This window comes from Adiantum capillus-veneris, chromosome 30, assembly GCF_014529385.1.
Source record: "Adiantum capillus-veneris isolate H3 chromosome 30, ASM1452938v2, whole genome shotgun sequence".
Taxonomy (NCBI): domain Eukaryota; kingdom Viridiplantae; phylum Streptophyta; class Polypodiopsida; order Polypodiales; family Pteridaceae; genus Adiantum; species Adiantum capillus-veneris.
In genome coordinates this window covers 54,147,265-54,173,863 of record NC_140960.1, presented here as the reverse complement: position 1 = coordinate 54,173,863, position 26,599 = coordinate 54,147,265, and the positions used below count along the sequence as shown (strand labels likewise).

Sequence of the window (26,599 nt, the reverse complement as noted above, 5' to 3'; positions counted from 1 at the left end):
ACCTAAAGCTCTCATAAAAGGGGAAAGGGGGACACTTGTCACAAGAATATTAACCATGCTTCTTAATTGCTATTGGCTAAGCTCTACAGGAGCCAATGGAAGCCACGGCAAGAGAAAATGGGAAGAGGGGTCGACCAAGAAGAGAGAGAGTTGGCATTTTTAGGCTAACTAAGTTTGCTACGTACACACACAAGTCATGGGTTGAGCAAGAACTTCATCTCCTTCTCCAAGCATTGATTAGTAGAGGCCTACACCAACAACTCTTGTCTATGGAATGCAAATCCAACCAAGAGCCAAACTTCAATGGCATGCTCATCTCCTCTACCATGTAATTACTAAGCTAAGCTATGTTGTAAGAGTGATTATGTGAGGAGAATAATTATTTCTCGTAAGATACATCTTCTTTCTCTTCATCTTTCCTCAATCCTTGCTAGCTCTCACCATCTTTGAAGGTGTGTGAGGTCTTGGGGCTGGGGCTAGGCCCACTAGGTGTGTTTTTCAAGCATAATTTGGTGCATGAAGCTTCCATCTTCATTGCATCAACCAGTTTTGTCAAGGAACACAAAGATTGTATTGTACAAAAGTCTCTCTTGATGAGAGAAGCTATAATACAAAGCCTTTTTGGAGGGGGACCGGCTCCATATAAATCCGGTCCTCAACTATTGTCAATTGTTCTATTTCTCTCTCTTTTCAAGTATTGTCTATGCCAAACTAGCTAGGTGTAATTGTTATGTTGCTTTATCCAACCAAGTACTCTCTCTATGCTCATTAGGAACTTGTTCTTAATGAAATGCTCACTATGTTATCATTTTCCGCTACACACAAGTTACTAATACATTTAATGTTACAACTTCCATAGCTGCTTAGTATCAATAAATCCCTCACACTTGTCCTTGAAAAACACATGCAGAGGAAAATAAACCCATAGAATAAGTGAGGGTCCAGAGCACCCTCAGCTTATATAGCGTCTTCGGGCAAGTTCAAGGTGAAGACGCCCACGATCAAATACTCAGTAGCTATTGCCTCCCAAGCCGCCTCTATGGCCACTCCTGCTTACATACAGGGAGTTGAGAGGGAGAGAGACCCCGTGTAGGGGGTATCGTACGCATTGTAGTGTAGTTAAGTGAGACAGGTAGAGCCAATGGGCGTGAGGTTTAAGGTAATGAAAGAAACTACCTCAAAAAATCCCCCAAGGGGTGGGTTCCCATGTGGTGTTTGGGAGGAGGGTTACCCCCCATTTATTTTTATTTTATTTTTGAATAAAAAACCACACCAACTTATTCATTTTTCAAAAAAGTATTTCCACAAGGGATTTGTGTAAAAACATACATGTTTTTTTTGTTCTATCAAACTATTGTATAGGTAAACATGTGTGTGTGTGCATTAGGAGAAATATGAACCTTGCATGGGCCTTGTAAGGAATCCTAATTTTTAGGGATTAAGGCTAATGGTGTGTAGGGTTAAGGGGACAAGGGCATTCAAGAAGCTAGTTTTGAGTAGGCTTTTTTAGCCTTTTTTTAGACACATGTAGGATGTGGACCTAGGAGGTCACCTTCTCTCTCTAGCTTTTTGAAAGTGAAGGGAGTAAAGAGGTGTGGCCACATCATCAAAAACGTGGATCACTAAGAGCCAAAATTTGACTTTTTGTAGAAAAAGTTATTTTTACTTATTTTTTACTTAAAACTCCCCCCCAATATATATCCATATCAAAAAAATATTTTTTGACCTTTTTTTAAACTTACAAGCACTAAAAGTCCAATTTTTCAAAAAAAAACTCCCCCCAAAAAAAAATCTTTCTTCTCTCTTCCTCCTCTCTCCTTTCTCCCTCTCCTCTCCCTCCGTGTCCCCTTCTCTCCTCCTCCTCCCCTCTCTCTCCCTCTCCCCCACTGTCCTCTTCTCTCCTCCCATGTTCCTCCCTCTCCCTCCCTGCCCCCTTCTCTCCTCCTTCTCCACTCTCTCTCTCTCTCTCTCTCTCTCTCTCTCTCCCTCTCCCCCACTACCCCCCTGTCTCCTCCCATGTTCCTCTCTCTCCCTCCTCCCTCTCTCTTTTCATCCTTTGCTTCCTCATGCAACAGCTACCATGGTGCGCAAGGACATCACAAATCGTATACATACATATTTGCTTGTTCGCAACATTTGCAACGAAGGCCGCACTTGAGGGTGAGCAGGTCATCCCAAGAACGTCGTACCATGGTTGAGATGAATATTGATGGTTCTTCAATATCTTTCCAATACCATCACATATTTGAATAAAACACCCCTTTATGCAAGGTAACAATATACTTCTTACTTTTGATTGTGTTCTTCTTATCATAAACTTTGAAGTTTAAGGTGTTGCCTCTACTTGTTTTGTAGTGCTTGGCACAAAAGTTGCTTTTATGCACAAATAGTGAAAGGCTGCACGTTAGAGAGGCCAAGTGTCACCACTTTTCCTCTAAAATAGTCTTCTTTGTTACATCTTGCAGGTAGGTGCTTCAAATCCATGCTTATTAGGGGTGGTAATGTAATGGAATTGGCCTATTTAACTTGAGAGTAGCGGAAATTAATGAGAATACTTTTGAGTAATGTCTTTGTGAGCATAGCGGGTGAACATAATTGAAGATAGCAACATAATAATAGCAATTAGTTAACTTGGCATGAACAATACTTTTGCAAGAGAGAGAATTTAGAGAACATGACAACAGTTGAGGACCGGATTTATGTGGATCCGGTCCCCCCTCCAATAGGCATTTGTATTATGATTTCTCCCATAAAGAGAGACTTGTTACAATACATTCTTTGTGTTCCTTGTGACCTAGGTGAAGCAATGAAGATGGAAAGCTTCATGCATCACCATCATAGCATAACACAAACTTGAAGAAAGCTTTAACCACGCCAAGCCTCAGTCCCAAGACCTCAAACACCTTTGAAGGTGGAGAGAGCTAGCAGGGAATGAGGGTAGGGAAGAGGAAGAAGAAACATTTCATAGAAGAAAGAAGTAGTTCCTCACTTATCATACTCTTGTTGCTAGCATACATAATAGCATAGTAATGAAGAAGAAGGAGATGGCAAGCTTAAGCATTGAAGCATGGCTCTTGGTTGGATTTTCACTCCATAGCCAAGAGTGTTGGTGTAGGCTCTCAACCTCTACTTGCTTGGGGAAGGAGAGGGAGCTCTTGCACTTTGCCTACCACACAATGAGAGTGATTGTGAGTGTGTGTGGGTGAGTATACCCCCTAAGCAACCCCCTAGCTTGCATGGTCGACCCCCCCTTGTACCTCATGATGAAAGCTCATTGGACCCCTCCAGGCCTAGCCAATCACAAGCAGGAGTCATTACAAGCAACAAGGGTAGCCTTGGGACAAGTGTCCCCCTTTCCCCTTTGAGAGAGAGGACTTGATAAATGCAAAATCAATTAATTAAATATCCTAAATTATCATTGGACCCCTTGGGTGGCCAACCAATAGGCTTCAGGCACACCATGAGGGCAACATGAGGAGGAACTTGACAAGTGTCCTTGCTGCCTCTTCATGATGTGGCTTCCTTGTGTGTGTGTGTGTGTGTGTGTGTGTGTGTGTGTGTGTGTGTGTGTGTGTGTGTGTGTGTGTGTGTGTGTGTGTGTGTGTGTGTGTGTGTGTGTGTGTTCTCTCTCATCCCCCCCCCCCCCCCCCCCCCCCCCCTTGTAGGCTCGCCCCCCTCCTTGTAGGGATCTTTTTGACTTTGGACGAGCAAGCCCCTTAGTCATCAATCATGACAAAGCACTTGAAGTAGGGGGTGTTCCCACAAGCATCTCAGGCAAGCTTCTCAAGGCACCTCAAGCACCTTAATCATGCAGCAAGTCAAGCACCTCAAGCATGGAGCTAGTCAAGCACCTCAAGCATCTTAATCAAGCACCTCAAGCATGACAAGCACGACAAGCACCTCGAGCTTGGGCCGGGTTCCCACCTTAAGCTCAACCCTAGCTTACCTAAGGTCAAAGGACTTTTACACACATTATTGGAGGTCTTCAATGAAGCTAACCCTAAGGTCTTATGCTCCATTGGATAGCCTTGCTCTTTGATAGACCATCTCTCATTTGGGCCCCTTTACCATTGGCCCCGTGTTGAGATAGATCTATAAGCACATATCTATATCTTAACACTTGTTCCCATTTATTCTCCCACATAAGTGATCAATTTAAAATGAGAGAATCATATGGGTTGGTTAGATATTAGATTTTATGACATTACCTCTCTCTTGAAATCATAGTCGTCCTCCACTATGAGGTAGAAGAGATAAAGCCGTAGCCATCAGTCAATTTTACATAGCGGGTAGAGGATCCTTTTTACCCTACGACATCTTTCCAAGATGGATGACTAATCCATTTGGTGCTTGGGAGACAAAGCTGCCACAAGCATGTCTGCTCTTTATTATTCTCCCAAAGTAGAGTGACAAATTCTACTTTGTGTTTGAGAGACGTCGTCATCACAAACATGATTGTAAGCATGCATACTAGTTAAATTTGTGCACAATTAAAAAGAGGACTAGTCTTATAAGACAAAAACATGAGTCATTTTAAAAGAAATTCGTACATTTGCTTACTCTAATGTAGCATTGTAAGCATTGACAAGGTTCATACTATCCTTAAGCTGTATTCCTTACATCCATCTAGCATCTTCAAAAGGATAATTTTTGAACTTAATAAGATACCGTCGGATAATCTTACCATGTCGTAGTACCTTGTCTTCATGCCAAAGAATAGCTTCGGGTTGTAGCACCTCTTCTTGGTCTTCAACTTCGGGAGGGTCTTGAATAATTGGTTCAGTTGGTGGCTCTCCTTTATAGGGCTTAAGTAGGCTTACATGAAAGGCATTGTGTATAAGCCAATCATTGGGAAACTTGAGTTGATAAGCCGTCTCATTTATGGGCTTCAAGATTTGGAAAGGACCATAGTTTCTTTTTGCTAGTTTAGCATAATACTTTTGATGGCCCGTAGGATTTTTGCCCGTCGTTTGCCGTAATTGAGCCTTAGGAAATTTGAGTAAGACCCAATCATTTTCTTTGAACATTAAAGCTCTTCTGTGCTTGTCAGCAACAGCTTTTTGCCTTTGTTGAGAGATGGATATAGCCCCCTTAATCTTTTGAAAAGATTCTTGTAGGTCACGGCTATACTCATCAGTGGCGAAGATCTTCCCATGTACTTTGAGTAGCAAGGGACTTTTTGGTCTTCCCTCAATGATCTCAAAAGGTTCTTTCCCCGTGGAAGTATGTACAGTATTATTGTAGGCATACTCTACAAGAGGTAAGTACTTTTCCCATTGTGAGCGTTGATCTACTTCAGTATCATAAGTCTTGAGTAGATCGAGTATCGTAAGATTGGCTATCTCAATTTGGCCATCCGTTTGTGGGTGATAGGCCGAAGAGAAATTCAATCTTGTTCCTAGATTTTCAAAGAGATCTTTCCAGAAATTACTAGTCATTCTAGGATCTCTATCTGACACGATGGATGTGGGTAATCCATGGTGCTTGAAAATCTGAGATATGAAGAGAGTTGCCATTTGATGTGCCTTAATAGTCTTTTTGACAGGAATAAAATGTGCTTGCTTGCTAAACCTGTCGACTATTGTCCATATTTCAGTATTCCCATGGATAGACTTGGGTAATCCAAAGATGAAATCCATGGATATACTCTCCCATGGTGAATTTGGAATAGGCAATGGCTGGAGTAATCCAGGTTGCTTCCCTCTATCATACTTGGTCTTTTGGCATACTACACATTTTGAAACATACTCTTGTATGTCCACTTTCATTTTAGGCCAATAGAAATACGTCTCTACTCCTCGGAGAGTAGGTTTAACACCTCCATGCCCCGCATATGGAGGAGCATGGGATTCATACATAACTTTCTCACGAAGGGAATGGGTAACACATAGCCTATTTCCGTGGAGAAGATAACCATCCTGCAAGGTGAATGGTTCCTCTTTCTTCCCCAAAGCAAGGGCTGACATTATGTCTCTAAAGTCACGGTCAGTAACATACTCATCTATCATGAAGGATAGATCATTGTGAGTAGTTATAGACACCGCATTGACCTTTGGTCGTCGTGAAAGTGCATCGGCCACTTGATTGTGCTTACCAGCTATGTAAGCAATATGGAAATTAAATTGCGAAAGAAAATTTGCCCACCTCATTTGTTTCTCGGAAAGCTTGGTTTGCGTCATGAAATACTTGAGACTTTGGTGGTCGGTTCGTAGGATATATGGAGTCCCCAATAGGTAGTGCTTCCATGTGTCTAGCGCATGTAGAACAGCTAAAAGCTCTTTCTCATTAATGCCCAAGAATCGTTCATCAATATTGAGCCTTCAGCTCTCATATGCTATGGCATGCCCTTCTTGAAGCAAAACTGTTCCAAGGCAATCACCACAAGCATCACATTGGACCTCAAATGGCTTTGAGAGATCCGGAAGCACGAGGACTGGTTGGGAAATAAGCTTCTCTTTGAGATTTTCAAAAGCATTTTGCTCCTTAGCAGTCCATACAAACTTCACGTTCTTCTTAGTTAAGTCGTGTAGTGGTCCTGCTATTTGAGAGAATTTTTCTATGAAGCGTCTATAGTATGCACACATACCAACAAAGATTCTTAGCTCATGTAGATTTCTTGGGTTAGGCCATGCTTTTATTACCTATAACTTTGATGGATCCATTTGGATACCATTTTTAGAGATAATATGACCTAGGTATTGAATCTCTTGAAGGAAGAATTCGCTTTTCTTTTGGTTGAGATAAAGCTTGTTCTCCCTCAATGCTTGAAAAATAACTTGGAGATGTTACTTAGGTTCCTCCAAAGACTTGGAGTAGATGATGATATCATCAAAGAACACTCCAGTGAATTTGCGATATGGTCTAAAAATTTTCTCCATCAAACGATTGAACATAGCTAGTGCATTAGTCAAGCCAAAAGGCATGACCAGATATTCATAAAGACCAAACGTTGTGCGAAACGAGGTCTTTGAGATATCTTCATTCACTATCCTTATTTGATGATAGCCACTCTTAAGGTCAATCCTACTGAAGTAGGTAGAGCCTTGTAGCTTATCAAACAGATCTTCTACCCGAGGTACGGGAAATCTGTTTTTGATAGTGATATGGTTTAGTGCTCGATAGTCTACACACATACGGTATGTACCATCTTTCTTTTGCACTAAAAGGAATGGGGAACAAAAGGGAGAGGGACTAGGCCTCACCATCCCTTTGTCTACGAGCTCTTGTACTTGCCTCATGATCTCCTCTTGTTGAGCTTGTGACACTCGATAAGGAGGTTTGTTAGTCGGTGAGCTTCCTGGAAGGCGCTCAATATGATGGTCATCATCCCTCGTTTTGGAGGTAAGTCCATAGGGATATCATCGATGAACACATCTTGGAATCCTTTTAGAAAATTAGACAAGTCTAACTCTTCTTGATTCCCATTATTTACATTTGATGAAACATTAGTATCTTTTAGAGACTCTTTGACAAAAATCATGTACGCAGAAACTGAGCTCTTCATTGACTTATCAAAAGCAAGAGGATTTACAAGTGGAATAGTGCGACCATGCTCACTAGCATCTATATAGATGTTCTTTCCCCTGTAGGTGAAGTAGATTTTTCTTTCAGGGAACTTCATGTTGGCAGCCATGCGATCAAACCATGGTGCCCCTAGGATAACATCCTCATGTTGGAGAGGAGAGATGAAGAAGTCTTCTTTATCGACATAGCTTTGGACATGAAGACTCAACTTCCCAATCAAGGGAGTAACGGAGGCTTGCTGTCCCTTGAAAGTTGCATCAGCTGTTACTATATCTCCTATCTCAAAAGCTTGAATGCCCAACTTGGTGGCCAACTCCATTGATATGAAGTTGAGAGTAGAGCCAGGGTCAAGAGCCAGGGTCAAACAAGATGAAGGCATCATGCTCTCTTACCTTTCCCGAAGCATAGGAAAGTGATGATCCTTTGCAATGAGCATCCTCTTTTGGAGCTTCGATGGTGGAAGCTCTAGGAGTCTCATTGCGAGTATTCTTCTTGGGGCAAGAACGATAGCCATGTCCTTGCTCCCCACACTTGAAACACTTATGGTCCTTGCGAAAATCTTCAAGCTCTTCAGGAGAGAGTTTGTTTTTACCTTTGTAAACTCCCTTCTCCTTCGACCGATTGTTGTTGTTGTTGTTGTTGTTGTTGTTGTTGTTGTTGTTGTTGTTGGAAGTGCCTTGGGAATTATTTTGAGCATTGGATTTCCCCTTTGCATCATTTTCATCTTTGTTTTCCATGGGCTTCACATTACGTCTAGCCCCTTGATGGAAATTGATGCGTGAAGCAACCATGGTGTGATGGATTACTTCGGTAATAGTACCACGCCGTTGAGAGTTGATGTATTCGGCCATCTCTTCAGGTAATCCTGCACAGAATTGCTATCTTTGCTCGGCAAAGTCTATCTTTTGAAAGACAGTAGCTTTGAGATGTAAATCCCAAAACTTGTCTACATACTTGTGGATAGACTCATGAGAGAGAAGCTTCAAGCCGCGCCATTCGGTAAGAACTTTATCCATAGTATCGTTTGGAAGGAATTGCTGCATGATGGAAACTCGTAGTGTTTTCCATGTCTTTGGGGCTTCTCCATTGCCACGAAGGCTAGCCCACCATTGACGAGCTGATTTTTGGAAGTGCATAGTTACATGGCGTAGCTTGATGGAATCTGTGAAGCCCTCGTCCCCAAATGCCGCATCAAATTGCAAGATGACGGCCAACACTTTGTCGGTAGCACCAAAGGTGCCATCATAGGTGAGAAAAGAGATACACTTTCCTCGCTCCTTGAACTTCTTTAGCTTTTGTGACCTTCGCCATGCAGGAAATGATTTGCGATGTCCTCCCCTCTTGTATTCTCTAGGAGAATAGCCATAACTTTCGTTAGAAGAGGAGGAAGGTGAGGAAGAAGAAGAAGAGGGTGATCTCTTCCTAGCGCTTTTCTTCCTTTGTTTCCTCTCTTGCCTTTCAGAGTGATAAGGAGAAGGACCATGTGTTGATCTTTTCCTCTTGGGAGGAGTAGGCGATCGTCTAGACCGCCGTCTTCGTGGAGCCACGTCTTCAGAAGAACTTAGACTTTCATTGCTTTCTTTCTCTTTGGATTCCTCCTCTCGAATGGGAGAGAGTCTTCTTTTGGGGGTCTCTTCAAGAGGCATCCTAAGCTCTCATTCCTCTTGGAGAGGAAGGGAAATTCCATAAGCACGAAGTTGTTGAGTAACTTCGGCTTGCAAAGCAGGGTTGCCCATAGCTTGCTGCAACCTAGTGACGAGATAATTCACAAACATGGGAGCATCATCATTAGCACCTTCATGTGCAAAATCAAAGTTATCAATGTTCATTCTACTCTCTTGATTATTGTCAGCCATGTTAACAAAATTTATGTATGTACTTAGTGTATGCTTTGGAAATTCAAAACCATAGTTGCCACTCCTCTTAGCCTTTGAAAATCAGCTCTTAAGTATCTACACCCACGGCTCAAAGTGGTTAATTATAGAGAGTAGAGGAGTAGGTCTAACATAGCAGAGTTGCCAAGGGCTAGCTCCTTTCGGACTTCTTATGGCTCAATAATGGTAAAGCCGTAGGCAAGTCTAAAAAGACTCCATTATTAAGTCCAAAGCTCCCGAGGTGTGCACCATCCCCCACATATTGGGCTCAACAAAATCGATAATAGATCCCAGTTCCACTTACCCTATTATAATTAACAACATCAACCATTTATAGGCTACTTAAGGACCTCTCTTCTTAAGCAAGAAAAGAGAAACCAAATGCTCTGATACCAATGTAATGGAATTGGCCTATTTAACTTGAGAGTAGCGGAAATTAATGAGAATACTTTTGAGTAATGTCTTTGTGAGCATAGCGGGTGAACATAATTAAAGATAGCAACATTATCATAGCAATTAGTTAACTTGGCATGAACAATACTTTTGCAAGAGAGAGAATTTAGAGAACATGACAACAGTTGAGGACCGGATTTATGTGGAGCTGGTTCCCCCTCCAATAGGCATTTGTATTATGATTTCTCCCATAAAGAGAGACTTGTTACAATACATTCTTTGTGTTCCTTGTGACCTAGGTGAAGCAATGAAGATGGAAAGCTTCATGCATCACCATCATAGCATAACAGGTTCCTTCCCTCTATCATACTTGGTCTTTTGGCATACTACACATTTTGAAACATACTCTTGTATGTCCACTTTCATTTTAGGCCAATAGAAATACGTCTCTACTCCTCGGAGAGTAGGTTGAATACCCCTATGCCCCGCATATGGAGGAGCATGGGATTCATACATAACTTTCTCACGAAGGGAATGGGTAACACATAGCCTTTTTCCGTGGAGAAGATAACCATCCTGCAAGGTGAATGGTTCCTCTTTCTTCCCCAAAGCAAGGGCTGACATTATGTCTCTAAAGTCACGGTCAGTAACATACTCATCTATCATGAAGGATAGATCATTGTGAGTAGTTATAGACACCGCATTGACCTTTGGTCGTCGTGAAAGTGCATCGGCCACTTGATTGTGCTTACCAGCTATGTGAGCAATATGAAAATTACATTGCGAAATAAAATTTGCCCACCTCATTTGTTTGTCGAAAAGCTTGGTTTGCGTCATGAAATACTTGAGACTTTGGTGGTGGTTCATAGGATAAATGGAGTCCCCAATAGGTAGTGCTTCCATATGTCTAGGGCATGTAGAACAGCAAAAACCTCTTTCTCATAAATGCCCAAGACTCGTTCATCAATATTGAGCCTTCGGCTCTCATATGCTATGGCATGCCCTTCTTGAAGCAAAACTACTCCAAGGCAATCACCACAATAATCACATTGGACCTCAAATGGCTTTAAGAGATCCGGAAGCACGAGGACTGGTTGGGAAATAAGCTTCTCTTTGAGATTTTCAAAAGCATTTTGCTCCTTAGCAGTCCATACAAACTTAACGTTCTTCTTAGTTAAGTCGTGTAGTGGTCTTGCTATTTGAGAGAATTTTGCTATGAAGCGTCTATAGTATGCACACATACCAACAAAGCTTCTTAGCTCATGTAGATTTCTTGGGTTAGGCCATGCTTTTATTACCTATAACTTTGATGGATCCATTTGGATACCATTTTTAGAGATAATATGACCTAGGTATTGAATCTCTTGAAGGAAGAATTCGCTTTTCTTTTGGTTGAGATAAAGCTTGTTCTCCCTCAATGCTTGAAAAATCACTTGGAGATGTTACTTAGGCTCCTCCAAAGACTTGGAGTAGATGATGATATCATCAAAGAACACTCCAGTGAATTTGCGATATGGTCTAAAAATTTTCTCCATCAAACGATTGAACGTAGCTAGTGCATTAGTCAAGCCAAAAGGCATGACTAGATATTCATAAAGACCAAACGTTGTGCGAAACGCGGTCTTTGAGATATCTTCATTCACTATCCTTATTTGATGATAGCCACTCTTAAGGTCAATCCTACTGAAGTAGGTAGAGCCTTGTAGCTTATCAAACAGATCTTCTACCAGAGGTACGGAAAATCTGTTTTTGATAGTGATATGGTTTAGTGCTCGATAGTCTACACACATACGGTATGTACCATCTTTCTTTTGCACTAAAAGGACTGGGGAACAAAAGGGAGAGGGACTAGGCCTCACCATCCCTTTGTCTACCAGCTCTTGTACTTGCCTCATGATCTCCTCTTGTTGAGCTTGTGAGACTCGATAAGGAGGTTTGTTAGGCGGTGAGCTTCCTGGAAGGAGCTCAATACGATGGTCATCATCCCCTCATTTTGGAGGTAAGTCCATAGGGATATCATCGATGAACATATCTTGGAATCCTTTTAGAAAATTAGACAAGTCTAACTCTTCTTGATTCCCATTATTTACATTTGATGAAACATTAGTATCTTTTAGAGACTCTTTGACAAAAATCATGTACGCAGAAACTGAGCTCTTCATTGACTTATCAAAAGCAAGAGGATTTACAAGTGGAATAGTGCGACCACCGTTCACTAGCATCTATATACATGTTCTTTCCCCTGTAGGTGAAGTAGATTTTTCTTTCAGGGAACTTCATGTTGGCAGCCATGTGATCAAACCATGGTGCCCCTAGGATAACATCCTCATGTTGGAGAGGAGAGATGAAGAAGTCTTCTTTATCGACATAGCTTTGGACATGAAGCCTCAACTTCCCAATCAAGGGAGTAACGGAAGCTTGTTGTCCCTTGAAAGCTGCATCAGTTGTTACTATATCTCCCATCTTAGAAGCTTGAATGCCCAACTTGGTGGCCAACTCCATTGATATGAAGTTGAGAGTAGAGCCAGGGTCAAACAAGATGAAGGCATCATGCTCTCTTACCTTTCCCCAAGCATAGGAAAGTGATGATCCTTTGCAATGAGCATCCTCTTTTGCAGCTTCGATGGTGGAAGCTCTAGGAGTCTCATTGCGAGTATTCTTCTTGGGGCAAGAACGATAGCCATGTCCTTGCTCCCCACACTTGAAACACTTATGGTCCTTGCGAAAATCTTCAAGCTCTTCAAGAGAGAGTTTGTTTTTACATTTGTAAAGTCCCTTCTCCTTGGACCGATTGTTGTTGTTGTTGTTGTTGTTGGAAGTGCCTTGGGAATTAATTTGAGCATTGGATTTCCCCTTTGCATCATTTTTATCTTTGTTTTCCATGGGCTTCACATTACGTCTAGCCCCTTGATGGAAATTGATGCGTGAAGCAACCATGGTGTGATGGATTACTTCGGTAATAGTACCACGCCGTTGAGAGTTGATGTATTCGGCCATCTCTTCAGGTAATCCTGCACAGAATTGCTATCTTTGCTCGGCAAAGTCTATCTTTTGAAAGACAGTAGCTTTGAGATGTAAATCCCAAAACTTGTCTACATACTTGTGGATAGACTCATGAGAGAGAAGCTTCAAGCCGCGCCATTCGGTAAGAACTTTATCCATAGTATCGTTTGGAAGGAATTGCTGCATGATGGAAACTCGTAGTGTTTTCCATGTCTTTGGGGCTTCTCCATTGCCACGAAGGCTAGCCCACCATTGACGAGCTGATTTTTGGAAGTGCATAGTTACATGGCGTAGCTTGATGGACTCTGTGAAGCCCTCGTCCCCAAATGCCGCATCAAATTGCAAGATGACGGCCAACATTTTGTCAGTAGCACCAAAGGTGCCATCATAGGTGAGAAAAGAGATACACTTTCCTCGCTCCTTGAACTTCTTTAGCTTTTGTGACCTTCGCCATGCAGGAAATGATTTGCGATGTCCTCCCCTCTTGTATTCTCTAGGAGAATAGCCATAACTTTCGTTAGAAGAGGAGGAAGGTGAAGAAGAAGAAGAAGAGGGTGATCTCTTCCTAGCGCTTTTCTTCCTTTGTTTCCTCTCTTGCCTTTCAGAGTGATAAGGAGAAGGACCATGTGTTGATCTTTTCCTCTTGGGAGGAGTAGGCGATCGTCTAGACCGCCGTCTTCGTGGAGCCACGTCTTCAGAAGAACTTAGACTTTCATTGCTTTCTTTCTCTTTGGATTCCTCCTCTCGAATGGGAGAGAGTCTTCTTTTGGGGGTCTCTTCAAGAGGCATCCTAAGCTCTCTCTCCTCTTGGAGAGGAAGGGAAATTCCATAAGCACGAAGTTGTTGAGTAACTTCGGCTTGCAAAGCAGGGTTGCCCATAGCTTGCTGCAACCTAGTGACGAGATAATTCACAAACATGGGAGCATCATCATTAGCACCTTCATGTGCAAAATCAAAGTTATCAATGTTCATTCTACTCTCTTGATTATTGTCAGCCATGTTAACAAAATTTATGTATGTACTTAGTGTATGCTTTGGCAATTCAAAACCATAGTTTCCACTCCTCTTAGCCTTTGAAAATCGGCTCTTAAGTATCTACACCCACGGCTCAAAGTGGTTAATTATAGAGAGTAGAGGAGTAGGTCTAACATAGCAGAGTTGCCAAGGGCTAGCTCCTTTCGGACTTCTTATGGCTCAATAATGGTAAAGCCGTAGGCAAGTCTAAAAAGACTCCATTATTAAGTCCAAAGCTCCCGAGGTGTGCACCATCCCCCACATATTGGGCTCAACAAAATCGATAATAGATCCCAGTTCCACTTACCCTATTATAATTAACAACATCAACCATTTATAGGCTACTTAAGGACCTCTCTTCTTAAGCAAGAAAAGAGAAACCAAATGCTCTGATACCAATGTAATGGAATTGGCCTATTTAACTTGAGAGTAGCGGAAATTAATGAGAATAATTTTGAGTAATGTCTTTGTGAGCATAGCGGGTGAACATAATTAAAGATAGCAACATTATCATAGCAATTAGTTAACTTGGCATGAACAATACTTTTGCAAGAGAGAGAATTTAGAGAACATGACAACAGTTGAGGACCGGATTTATGTGGAGCTGGTTCCCCCTCCAATAGGCATTTGTATTATGATTTCTCCCATAAAGAGAGACTTGTTACAATACATTCTTTGTGTTCCTTGTGACCTAGGTGAATCAATGAAGATGGAAAGCTTCATGCATCACCATCATAGCATAACACAAACTTGCAGAAAGCTTTAACCATGCCAAGCCTCAGTCCCAGGACCTCAAACACCTTCGAAGGTGAAGAGAGCTAGCAGGGAATGAGGGTAGGGAAGAGGAAGAAGAAACATTTCATAGAAGAAAGAAGTAGTTCCTCACTTATCATACTCTTGTTTCTAGCATACATAATAGCATAGTAATGAAGAAGAAGGAGATGGCAAGCTTAAGCATTGAAGCATGGATCTTGGTTCGATTTGCACTCCATAGCCAAGAGTGTTGGTGTAGGCTCTCAACCTCTACTTTCTTGGGGAAGGAGAGGGAGCTCTTGCACTTTGCCTACCACACAATGAGAGTGATTGTGAGTGTGTGTGGGTGAGTATACCCCCTAAGCAACCCCCTAGCTTGCATGGTCGACCCCCCTTGTAGCTCATGATGAAAGCTCATTGGACCCCTCCAGGCCTAGCCAATCACAAGCAGGAGTCATTACAAGCAACAAGGGTAGCCTTGGGACAAGTGTCCCCCTTTCCCCTTTGAGAGAGAGGACTTGATAAATTCAAAATCAATTAATTAAATATCCTAAATTATCATTGGACCCCTTGGGTGGCCAACAAATAGGCTTCAGGAACACCATGAGGTCAACATGAGGAGGAACTTGACAAGTGTCCTTACTGCCTCTTCAAGATGGGGCTTCCCGTGTGTGTGTGTGTGTGTGTGTGTGTGTGTGTGTGTGTGTGTGTGTGTGTGTGTGTGTGTGTGTGTGTGTGTGTGTGTGTGTGTGTGTGTGTATTCTCTCTCATCCCCCCCCTCGTTGTAGGCTCGCCCCCCTCCTTGTAGGGATCTTTTTGACTTTGGATAAGCAAGCCCCTTAGTCATCAATCATGGCAAAGCACTTGGAGTAGGGGGTGTTCCCACAAGCATCTCAGGCAAGCTTCTCAAGGCACCTCAAGCACCGTAATCATGCAGCAAGTCAAGCACCTCAAGCATGGAGCCAGTCAAGCACCTCAAGCATCTTAATCAAGCACCTCAATCATGACAAGCACCTCAAGCATGACAAGCACCTCGAGCTTGGGCCGGGTTCCCACCTCAAGCTCAGCCCTAGCTTACCTAAGGTCAAAGGACTTTTACACACATTATTGGAGGTCTTCAATGAAGCTAACCCTAAGGTCTTATGCTCCATTGGATAGCCTTGCTCTTTGATAGACCATCTCTCATTTGGGCCCCTTTACCATTGGCCCCGTGTTGAGATAGATCTATACGCACATATCTATATCTTAACACTTGTTCTCGTTTATTCTCCCACATTAAGTGATCAATTTAAAATGAGAGAATCATTTGGGTTGGTTAGATATTAGATTTTATGACAGGTAATCTCATCCTAATGTATATTTTAGGATTGTTTATTCCCAGTTAGATAGAAATACTTGCAAATTTGTATAACATATACTTAACAAGTGTCTTCATTATATAGCTTGCAAATGTTGAATTCATACATGTTTTTGTTACAAGGTGACCTCTTGCTATGCTAGTTGAGTGGCGTTGTTTGCAAGAATGGATCAAGGAACTGGCATAACATGAAGCTTTTACAGTGGCACAAAGCTCTCCTCAGCGGCAATGTGGCTCCCACTACACCAAAAATCATTATGCTAACATGGAGAGATCCCTAGTAGGACAATGCAAAAACTTTTCATCAGCAGCAACACACCCTTTCCTAACATGAGGGCACTCCTACCAAAGATATTTTTATGTGATAGGTCACCCCAAGAGCATACCATGTCATGGAATGGATGTAAGAACTATGACCGCACTAAGTTGTTCACAGATGTATTTTTATCAAAGTTAATGAGAAGAAATTTGGACTTTTTTGTTTGTTGATGTGTAAGAGCACTCTAGGTCTACCATATTTTAGATTGTTTGAGAAGTTAAATAAAATTTGTAGTCATTTAAAGTGTAAGTTTGTTTTTGTTTGGTAAGATTGTACATGAGAAGACATAATAAAGTATAAGAGATCTTGACGGAATAAACCTCGATTATATTCCTACCATGCACTTGTGACACCAGACCTCTCTTGACCCCTTTGATTTCTATCATTGTGGGAAGTCCAAGGGTGGTCAATTTTCAAATTTTTAGCAATAACTTTTTTTTAAAGGAAATTTTGGTTATTTTAAAGTTTGTACACAGTTTAGGAGTTCATTTTTTTGATCGAGGGCACTCCTTGGAAACCACTTTTGAAGGTGTTAGGGTGAGATTTTGAGAAAGTTTTGTATGTAGGAAATGCAGTCCTTAACACAATAAAAAACATTGGTTCTCTGAGTATTTTCAGATTTTGGATGGCCAGTTTGCGCGCCCTTGTGGCCCCTCTTGTTGAGGGTCCCTGGGGCCCTAAAATGACAAGTACAAGCTTTTTGCTAATGCATGGCCATGAGATAGAATTGGGCAGTTTAATGTGTTCATAGCACCCCCCACCCCCAAATGGCAGATACCTAAACCTTGTATCATGCTTATCAACCATTTTTTACTTCCTTGTGTCCATCCCCTGTTCTTGGAAATATCTTGGTCCCTATTTATGCCTAGATGTCCATTCTACACGACGTTGTGGTCCCTCTTGTTGAGGGTCCTTGGGGCTTCAAAATGACAAATAGGGGCTTTGTTTTTATGTATGTCCATGAGATAGAGTCACTAGTGTTTGATGTCCGGAGTATTCACTATGTAAAATTTTCCTATATCATGTGCGTTCACCACAATGGATTGAAAGTAGCCCTTATAGGCCTTACCTACACATGTTTATGTAACTTTACAAGAATATAAATTCCCTTCTGTTGAACACATGTGCTATGTTACATATACTTTAGTGAACTCCCAAGGTCAAAGGCCTCACAAATTTTGTGCACTCAGAACATTTAGCACTAGAAATCAACCAAACAAGGAGCCAATTTTACTTCCTTGTGTTCACCTCGTGTTCTTGGGAATGTTTTGGTTAAGCCATTTCTTTGGTATTTGAAACCACATGTGACCCCTATTGTTATAGTATCCAACCAAAGGTTTCTTGATTAACAGTTATATAGGTTCGAGTGATACATATCTTCTATGTTAACAATGCATGTATCTGTAATTTATGTTTATAGTTTCTCTATCCAAATGAGCTACATAGTAAAAATCAAATCTGCAATTCAACAATTAAGTTCACAAGGTGATAGCTATTGGTATGATCTTTAGCAATACCAAATAAATAGCTACCAATAGCGAATGAATAAGGATATTTAAGAAGGTTTGATACCAAAAACTTGTCAACACCACTCAAAAAGGTGGAAAGTCAAAGGCTTCATAATATATATGATGAAACAAGAATCAATAATAAGTCATCCCTATATATCTACACCTCCATCTCAAGTTGTCATTTCTCTAAGTCATAGGCATAGTATGGAAACAATAACATTTTGGAAAGCAAAAATTTAGCTTTCTCAACTTTTGAAATGTTTCTATTGATATATATTCAACATCCCCAAATGAGGACATCTTGCAAAGGTTATGATCCACTTAATAAGAATAACCATTAGTGATTAAACTGAAATCAAAATACTGCATGAATTTCTTCATGGTGGAATGATTAAGACTTGAAACTTCAAACATCTTAGAGGCAAATCAGAATATCCATAAAAATCAACAATTTTTCTCAAATCTGTATGAAACTCCAGTAATCTAAATTAAATACTCTCACTCAGTGCAACACCATTTTACAAAAAGAAATATTTATATTGCATTTATAGAGGAATCCAGCCTCATAAAAATAATTACAAATGGAGACAATGTTGTGGCTGTTAGGCTTCTCTTACAAGTATTTGTCTTTCTCATCTAGAGATTCATATACACGAGTATTTGTGTGTCTATGACACTAGGGAAGATAGTAGTACTATAGGGATGGCTTTTCTAAGAGCTCCTAGAGAGTACCTATTGGTTCAAGGTTCTACAAAAATCCTACTATTCTTATCAAAATCTTTTAACACGGTATTGAAAGGTTCCTCGCGGAACAAAACTAGGGTGATTTCCATCTTTGCACATGGTTGCTTGCTCATGTCCTCTCAAAAAAAGTTGACTCTGTAAGTAAACAACAGATTATGTGAGCACAAAGTTATAAAGTACAAAATGATATCATTCTAATAATCTAATGACAACTATACAAAGAATAAATTATAAGAAAAATCTTTGATGACTCTCCATAGATAACACAATTTACTTACATTGTGAGACTCAACCACATGCTACAAAACTATAGATGGCGCACCAAAGCCATCAACAAAATAGCACCACCCAATGTTATGAGGTGTGAAGCCTAAACATTGAAAGCCATAAAGAGGTTAATTCCCTCCAGCATGATAAACTTAAAGATGGAGATGATCTTAAGCTCTGAATGTAAGCTACAAGGGTAGTTTTCTCACCATTCTAGCTTTATGTTGGAGATGAATCCTTGCAATGCCCATGCACTATTCACACCTCCTGTTCTTGTGGTATGCAAGTCATGTGAGTTGATGCGTTTTCCACCTTCGGGAGTAGAGGTTTCCATGTAGTGCGAGTGAATGAAAGTAGGAGGAGAATCTTGTTTCATGCTGTAATGGAGGTGAGACAAGGGAGAGGAGCTAGCTTGGTGTGGAACTATGTGGTGGGCAAGGGGAAGAGATGGGGGAGAAGCTTGCTTGGTGCTATAATGAAGATGGGAGAAAGCTAGTAGAGAGATAATGCTTGACTATAGGGGGTGCATGTGGTTGTTGCAGCCATGGAGAGCTTGGAAAAGGGTTTGTAGAGAAAGAAAATCATTTTTTAGCTATAGAATAGGTTTGGAAAGACTTTGGAGGGTGGAAAATGATGTTTTAAATTTTTTTGGAAAAAAATAATTTTTTAGAATTTTTTAGTGCACGTTTTTTACTTTTAGAGGTCAAAAATATTTTTTTGACCATAAAATAGGTTAGGGGACCTTTTAAGGAGGGAAAACTTGAAATTTGAAATTTTTAGTGTATTTTTAAATCCGGGCCAAAAAGTGGGGGGGAAAAGGTCAAAGTGGTCCCCCCCCCGCCCCCCCTCCCCTCCCCCCCTTTCCCTTAGCCACCTCCCTTACCTTCTCACTAGGTAAGAGGCCATTAAGAGGTGTAAGGCTACCTTGTCCCCCTACTTTTTTGAGGATATAGAGTGTGTCCACCACCCTCTTCCTATTGGCTGGCCTCTAATTAACCTTTATCCCAAAGGGCCCCTAGAGGGTTCATATTTTTCCTAATGGTGTGTGTGTGTGTGTGTGTGTGTGTGTGTGTGTGTGTGTGTGTGTGTGTGTGTGTGTGTGTGTGTGTGTGAGAGAGAGAGAGAGAGAGAGAGAGAGAGAGAGGTGTTGGAACCATAACCCCCCTAGTCCACCATCATTCCCCACCTCTTCTCGGGAGTGGCCTGTTTCAAAAGTTAGAAACATCTTTAAAATTAAAACATGATTTTGATAACAATTGCCATTAGATATTTGCGTTAGAGTCTCATAGCTACCATGTATCTATGTATTAGCTAGCATTCACAACTAAAAACTACCTAATATTTTCTAATGAGATAATAGCCTTTTGATAGCGCCTATGGCAGGCTAATTGCTATCAAATAGCAAGTAGGAAGGTTGTAGGTAGATTTTCAACACATAATGATTGCAAAGATCTATGTAATAGCTGTCAAAAATCTAGTTGATAGCTACCTACTACCTATGTGATAGAATTAGATAGCTGGTGAAAGATTTTTCATAGATATTGATAACTGATTGATTGGTAATAGATGTCACATTTATTATATATAGTTATCTATTCCTATTTTGATAGAACCATGTAGCTAGTACAAATGTATTTTTAGTCTTCATAATAAACAACTTATATATGTAATAGCTATCAAATATCTATGTGCTAGAACCTAAAAGTTATGAGGTAGCTTTGTAATATCTCTTGTTTGTTATTGGCTATCTAACAACTCTCTGTTAGTGAATCTTGACAAGTCTCCAATAGCTGCTAGATAATTGTTGTAATCTAATATTTTTCTACTGATAGTTATGTGCTAGAACCTAATAGCTATGAGGTAGCTTTGTAATATCTTTTGCTATTTTCTATCTAATAACTCTCTATCAATGAATCCCAACAGCTCTCTAATAGCTACTAGATAGCTGCTGTTATCTAATAAATGCCTAATAGTTGTGAAATACCTCTGCGTTAGAACCAAATAGCTATTAGATATCTTTGTGATATCTATTGCTTTGTATTATCTATCTAATAGTTATCTAATAGTTGCTCCTAGCAGCTATCTAATGTGACTCCCAATAGCTATCTTCTAATAGTTGGCTAACTTTTGATATCTATTAACTATGGAATAGCTATCAAGCACCTATTGCTAGCTAATAGTTGACATATACAATTTAATATTTTCTCAATAGCTCTTAAATAACAAGTACGAAAGTATCTATTGATAATTGATAGCTATTAATAGTTGTTACTTAGATAAAAATATTGAAAAACTATCTGATAGTAACTACCTAGTTGGCAAAGTTATTTGATAGCTATTGATACATGATCACTACCTGATAGATGGCAGTCTATTTGGGTTGGGCCATGAGCCCATTTGGAGACACAAGGAGGGAGAGAGAGAGCTCTCGGTTTACACGCTGAAAGGGAAAATCGTTCTTTGGTAACAGCGGATAATATAATTTCCCGGCTCACTGAGCGATTTACCTGTAAATCTATCGTTGTATGTACAGAGACTCATGGAAAAGGTGGGCATCATAAGCACGTAGGTGTGTGGAATGAAAGTGCTAGTAAAAACACAGTACGAAGTGTTATACGCGAAGCCTTTCTAGAATTCGAAGGGCGGCAATGTCATGTGAGTACCCATAGGGTCTGGGAAACTGTCTGCCAATATATCTTAAAGGAAGATAAAACTCCCGTAGTATGGGGAGAAGAATCTCTTGAAAAGGTAAGGGAAAGAGCTAGCTACAAACAAAAAAGTTATTACAATTTTGTAGCCCCCAGATCCAAAACAATAAAAATGGAAAAGAAAAGAGAGAAAACAAAAAAAATCCAAGCAACCAATGCCGAAGTAATCAAGCGGCTTTCTTTAAAAAACACATGGGATGAGGTTTTAAAAGATGAGATACTAGGGCCTCGCTGTGTAACCAATTACTATAATATGCATTGGCTTTTTAGGGATTTGCAGCTTTTCAAACTTCGAAAAAGTATTGACCAGTACCTACCAAGCCCAATAATTCATGTAATATTTCCTTTTATTTGTGCTTCTTATATTAATCAAACCTTTATTGTGTCCTTTTTTTCATTGCGCTCATTAGTTGTTTTTTTGGCGTAGACTTCTATATATTAAATAGATTTGACTATATACTAGAAAAATTTAGGGAATTAGACTTTTGGACACCTTTTACGGCCGAGTTTGACTTTCAAATTCAAACATGGGATTTTGATTTTCTTAAAACTAAACCACCTGTGTTAAACACAGATGAACACCCAAGTATAGCATCTGGCACCAATCTTAATTCTGATCTTTGTGGTTTTCTATTATTTTTCCTATATGCTTTACTCTCTATTATTTTGAGGTAAGAAAGAATTAAAAACCGACAAGGCTTAACATACAAGCTCCTGTGGATTCAAAGCCCGGTTATATATAAATTACCTCTAGCTAAAGACCCTATTCATTCGAAATCTGTTGAATTAGTTTTAGTCCTTTCTCTTTTTATAGCAAGGTGTGCAGGGTATTTAGTATACAGTCACTGAAAAAAAGGCAAAGATAAGGACGATGGATCTAGCAAGAGTAGGTTACATGCAACACAAGGTATAATCAATTTATTAAATACACTAAAACAAAAGTATAGTAGCTGTCGTGTTCATGTTCCTTATGTTAGTGTAAAAGGTGTAGTGAGTGTCGGTCAATGCAATGTTGGCCGATTCGGCCTAATTGCATCTGTTACTTACAACTTGTGTGATCATATGCTTAATCCTGGTATTGGCAAATTCTTTTATGGGCCTCTCTTGCAAAGTGCTTCTCTCTTGAAGTATTGAATCTGAGTGACAATGGGCTAACATGATACTTTCCTGAAGCTATTATAAGCTAATTGCTTTCCCAGCTAAGCCCTATTGTAGCCGCAGGCTGGCCATTGGGATCATCTTGTTTTTTTTTTGTTGCCATGAATTATACAAGCTGCCATTTTCCATGTACTCATAGGTCGTGCCATGAAGCTACTTATACAAGCTACCATTTTCCATGTACTCATAGATGAGCAACCTTTCATTGTCTATCTGAGAATAACCCTACAAAGAGACGAGGTTAGGGTGCTTGATTTTCCCTATTGTTTTTATCTTTGCCTGGAAATCTCTTGGCTCACCCTTCTCATCAATCTTATGGATGAGCTTCTTAACCGGTACCACAGTTTGATCGTCTAAGGTGGCCTTGTAGACTATGCTAAAGCCTTCACTGCCTATCCTGGCCTCTTCACAGAAGCCCTTGGTGGCCTCCTTGAAGGTGGTTATGGTCTATGTGGTTTTTGGAGCATTGGACCAAGTTGCCTAGGCTGAAAGGGATGGTGCCAGTGAGGTTGTTATGTAATAATGAAAGCACCTGGGTGTAGATTAGGCTACCATAGTCCTCTAGAATAGTGTCTGTAAGCTTGTTTTGGCTAACATCAAAGAATGTTAGGCTGCCTTCACTGGATCCTGGAGGGTTAGGGGTGTAGTATGGTGCAATGTCTGCATAGAAACGCTAAGGTTGCATCTCTGCTCTAGAAGTTTAGAATTTTTCTTAGCCTTAAAAGGTGAACTCTTCTCATGGTAAGCAGTGAACCCAAGCCATACTCTGTGCATAGATCTCTGTACAGATACTTAAAATACCCGAATCACAAACCAGTGCTGAGCGTTCCTTTTATCACCTTCCCTGCTTGCTCGGTCAGTTCGCAGGGGATGATGCCCTCTAGCTCATTGCTGCTAAGATCCAACCACACCAGATACCTGCAGTTTCCAAGTGTGGGTGGAATTGTGCATGATAACGAATTGTTGCCAAGGTGCAGAAAATTGATTCTTGGCATAAGCCCCACCTCTGGCGGAATGTAACTTGTGAGACGGTTGTTTGAAGTAGTTAGCCACTCTAGGATGCTGGAGTTTGAGAGGGTGGGGGGGATGGTGCCGGACAAGGGCCCAGATGCAAGTAATTAATTCGCCAGCATGAGACCACTAAAGGAATGCTGCCTATGATGTAAAGAGGTTGCTTGTGAGGAGAGCAAGCTACTCTAAGCTGCAGTTTGCCAAGGTGGGTAGAATTGTGTCGTGCCGTTGAAAAGGTGAGAACCAGCAACCACAGTTGGCTTGTCGCTGAGCAGATGTCAGGTCTTCTCCCTCAATGAAATGAGATTGGCCCACTCCTTCCTACAGGTAAGGCAAGACGGGCAGTGGCTTTGCCGTTCACAAAATTATGATATCTAATGTGACAAGGTTAAACCATCCAAGGGCACTGCCCCAGACAATTCATTATCTACAAGCAGCAACTTCTTGAGAGAAGGACCACAAAAGAAGGGCAGGATGCTTTCTGTGGTATGGGATAAAAAGTAAGTTTATTTTAGTCTAACAAGAGAGAAGAGAGCAGCTCCCTTCAGTCCAAATTAACATGATAAGATATCAATGAAAGAGCTCCCTTCAGTCCAAATTAACATGATAAGACGACATCAATGAAAGAGCTCCCTTCAGTCCAAATTAACATAAGAAGGCATCAATGAAAGAGCTCCCTTCAGTCCGAAGTAACATGATAAGACATCAGGAGCTTCCTTCAATCCAAAGAAAAGTAGCTCCCAAACCAAAGAAAAGCTTTCTTGCCAGCTTCCTTCAGTCCAAAGGATACTAAATAGCTTAGCTCCCTTCAATTTAAGGTGAGGTGCCTTCCTAGCCTAGGGTAGTTCTCTCCCGTCCAAGGAGAAAGAGTTCCCTTTAGTCGAAATATTATTTTAGTTCAAAGCTCCCTTCAATCCAAAGAAAGTATAATGAAATATTTTCCTTACAACAAAAAGCTTTCGGTGTCGCATAACCACCTCACCGGCACCATCTAGCTCATTGCCGATGAGATCAACCCACGATAGATACCTGGAGTTCCCAAGTTTAGGCAATATTGTGCCCGACAATGAATTGTTGTTGAGATGCAGAAAATTGATTCTTGGCATAAGCCCCAGCTCCTGCGGAATGTAACTTGTGAGACGGTTGTTTGAATTTGAAATAGTTAGCTACTTTAGGCTGCTGCAGTTTGAGAGGATGGGCGAGATGGTGCCGTTGATAAGGTTGAGGTTGAGCACCAGTAGCCATAATTGCCTTGTTGCACCATGGATGTCAATGGGGATTTCCTATTCAATAAAGTTTCCCTACATAACCATCTCTCTCATGTTAGGCATAGCCGGTAGCGGTGTCGGGAAGGCGCAAGTCATAAAGTTGCAACTGACATCTATTGTGGCAAGGCTGCTGCAGCTCTCCAAGGGCACCACCCTAGACAAATCATTGTCTGCTAATAGCAATCTGCGGAGCGAAGGACCACAGATCTTGCCAGGAATACTTCCTGTGAAGGCATTTTCACTGAGGTCAAGTACCCTTAACCTACTGGAGTTGGGGAGGGATGCAGGAAGAGGCCCCGTGAGCTTGTTGAAGCTCAATACAAGCTTATGTAGAGCTGGCAATTGGGATTATCTTGTTTCTTCTTGTTGCTGAAAGATCCAGCTTCTTAAGCTGGTGTAAAGAATCCCCAAAATCGGGTAGTATTGCGCATGTGAGATTGTTTTTGGAGACGGAAAGCACCTCTAGGCTTACTAGCTGGTTGAAGATGGTGGGAATATTTCCAGGAGTTCAAGGAGATGTTGACATGGCGCAAGCTTTGGCAGGAGCTGAGGGATGTGGGAATTGGGCATGTTATAAAATTTTTAGAGAGATCTAACAGAGTTAGGTCTGAGCAACTACCAGCTATGGCAGTTGTGAGGTTCAAGGTAGATAATAAGAAGGCTTTAAGAGGTATTTCACCAGTTCCTTGATTAAAGGAAATGTTAAGATGTTTAAGTGTCCTGCATTGGCCGATACCCATCGGGAGGCTGCCTAAAAGGCTGTTGTTTGAAACATTAAGCCATGAAAGAAAGGGTGCCGCATTGGAGGAGAGAGCGCCAGAGAAGTTGTTGTGCAAAATCCTTGTCAAGCATGCAATCAAACCCTTTCCTTCCCCAAGATTACAAATCCACTCCCTGTAGTACTGTGCCTGTTCTGCCTCCGCCATTAAAAGAAAATAGTGGCTGGATGAACCGAACTCGGGTGGGGTACTTTTTAAAGTTGATCGTCGATTTCTGTCAACAATTTGATGATGAATCATCGAACCCACTTTGCGAAGCTACCATACCAGTTATCGTGAAAGTGGAATGCTCAGGGCAAGACTGAAACTACTCTATTGGGTTTCTCCATCTTTCGAGATAGATCATCTAACCTATAGGTTAGGTGGTTTGCTATTTTTGGGCTTTGAAGGGACCCTATAAGGGAGGATTTTTTATTTTTTGAGGGGGTTCCTTCTTGGGAAAGTGATGGGAGATAACCAAGGGGATTTTTTCCAATTTGGTTTTGGAGAGCCATTTTTTCTCTGCCATTGAGTGTTGAGCCAGATGTGTGGAGTTGAGGTGTGGCTATGGAGTTTGTGCAGAGCCAAAGGGCTCCATGTTGATGTTTTGTGCTCGCCGAGGGTGTGCCAACTTGGATCTCGCTTGTGGAATTGGTAGTGTTTCGCAAAGTGAATCCATCATTGCTATAATCTCATGTCAATTCCCCCTTGCCCCTTCCCTTCTTTGTTGTGTGCATGTGTTTCCGGGCATGTGCCGGCAGTTGTGCCTCCCCCAATGGTCTATTGTGCACAAAGGGATAAAGGGAGGTTGTATGTGTAATGAAGGAAGTGAATCAAGCTGTGCAAGATGATCAGGCTTTGTTTATGTTGTCACATCGGGTGTGTGCATATGATTGTGTGGAAGCGATGGTTTTCCTGTGAGATTATCAAGTTTTGA

At 41.1% G+C, this 26,599-nt stretch overlaps 1 pseudogene; it reads right to left on the bottom strand.

The window, feature by feature from the left end:
- Positions 1-23,031: 23,031 nt before the first annotated feature.
- Positions 23,032-25,830, bottom strand: LOC147417976 (brassinosteroid LRR receptor kinase BRL1-like; annotated as a pseudogene).
- Between the last annotated feature and the right edge of the window lie 769 nt (positions 25,831-26,599).